Here is a 2,050-nt window from a genome sequence, read left to right on the forward strand (position 1 = left end):
AATAGTGCCGAAAGTGTCAGCGGGTGGCAGATCGTGCTGCGTAATAGACTTTTTTGGCTTCCATTTCGAAAATTAGGCTTTTTGATTTGGTTTGTTATATATATTCGCGTAGAGTGAATTTTTCCTTAACGGGATTGGATATTTTTTTTCGTCTTCGAGCCTGCGTTTTCGAGAAAGAGTGACTGATGTGTTAGTGGGTGACAGGTCGTGTGTGTAATTCACTTTTTTCGCTTCTATTTCTGAAATTATGTTTTTGGATTTCGATTTTTCGATATATCAACGTAGAGAAGGTTCAAGACAATATTCTGTTGAAATAAACAGGCTCGTGCAACGGTAGAAAGATCTTGGACTCATGGAGTATCACCAATGTGGAGCTATTAGATGCCAGGAATTATATCTTATTCTGAGAAAAAGTTGTAGCAGTAATACAAATGTGTAAGGTATGACATATCTATTGGATTCAAGATCAGCTATCCATATGCCCTACTAGATATACATGTTTGGTGGTCAAATAAAGGTTAATGAAAGGGAAATGCTTCAGGCAGATAAATGGGAATGAAATTAACTTTGGCAATGTCCTCTTTTAACGATCAGATATGGAGAATACAGTGAGAGTGAAAGGTATGTTGTATCCCTTACCTAAATAAATATTAATATCTGTGATCAAGGTGAATGATCTTTGCCAATGTGTTAAATTTCAGAATGGCGGAGTTAAGGTATATGAAAAAAGGAGAGATGTTTAAATGATAGCAGTGAGAAGAAGAAATGTTATTATGTCAAGAAACATAAAAGAGGCAGCATATGTATCGAGAGAGAAAGATTTGTGGCATCGACATGGAAATATGAAGATCATTGAAGAGATGGAGAATGAACAATTGGTAATAGTTTTAAAAGTTAAAGATAAATCGAATATAGAGAGTAAATATTGCATTAAAACTAAAATGTGTAAAAATATCTACAGGAACTTGGAAACTATAAAAGCTGCAGGAATAATGGGTTGCGGCACATGGAATTGATTGGGCCAACAAAGACAACGTTAAAAGGAGGTAAAAGGTACGTCTTTCCTGCTGCTGGTTATTAGAAAAAAGAACCATTTGGTTGACTGATTTGTAAATGATTAAAGATTTAATACGAAATATTACTGACTAATGTTTTTTTTTATCACAGGAGACTGACAAACATGAGTAGTATTTATATGCAAGAGCCAGCCACTAATTGTAAGGGTATAGTAATAAGTATTAGTTAATAATACTTCAATGGATTGTATATCTGTTTTTAAAAATTTAACTGATATATAGTATTTACTTTCTAAATTTTTGTATTAATATATTAAGTAATTTATAGTTTGAATTACAATAATAAATAATATATTTTAATAACTTTGATTTTAAAAATATTTTACATTAATAAAATTAATATATTTCTTATAGCAAGATTACAATGAAAACAACTGTTGGTGATACTGAGTTAGAATTGTGGGCAAAAGAAACTCCCATGGCATGTAAAAATTTTATACAATTATCTATGGAAGGTTATTACCATGGCACTAGATTTCATAGAATTATCCAAGGATTCATAGCATATGGTGGTGATCTCAAAGGTACAGCAGGAGGTAGTAAAAGCATATGTGGAGAACTGTAATGGAAAAATTTAAAGTGAGACTTTATTTAGAAATAAAATGAATGCTTCTTTTCTTCAAAAATAATTATTAGATTTTTGTGTTTTAGGACGAATTTCATACAAGATTACTTTTTTGTCGACGAGGTTCAATTGCTGTGGCAGAGATGATAATGATTCCCAATTCTACTTTACTCTTGGTTCTACATCAGAATTGCAGAATAAACATACAATCTTTGGTAAGGTTACTGGAGAAACTATATATAACATACTTAAAATTAAAGAAGCACTTGTAGATGAGGTAAATTTAATGTTTATAAGAAAATATATCAAGAATTGATATAAATATAATATTCCCTCTTTTTTGTAGAATGATAGGCCACTTTGTGCTCCAAAAATGATAAAAGCTGAATTATTGAACAATCCATTTTCT

The sequence above is a fragment of the Eufriesea mexicana genome, unplaced genomic scaffold (assembly GCF_001483705.2).
Source record: "Eufriesea mexicana isolate 0111107269 unplaced genomic scaffold, ASM148370v2 scaffold759, whole genome shotgun sequence".
Taxonomy (NCBI): domain Eukaryota; kingdom Metazoa; phylum Arthropoda; class Insecta; order Hymenoptera; family Apidae; genus Eufriesea; species Eufriesea mexicana.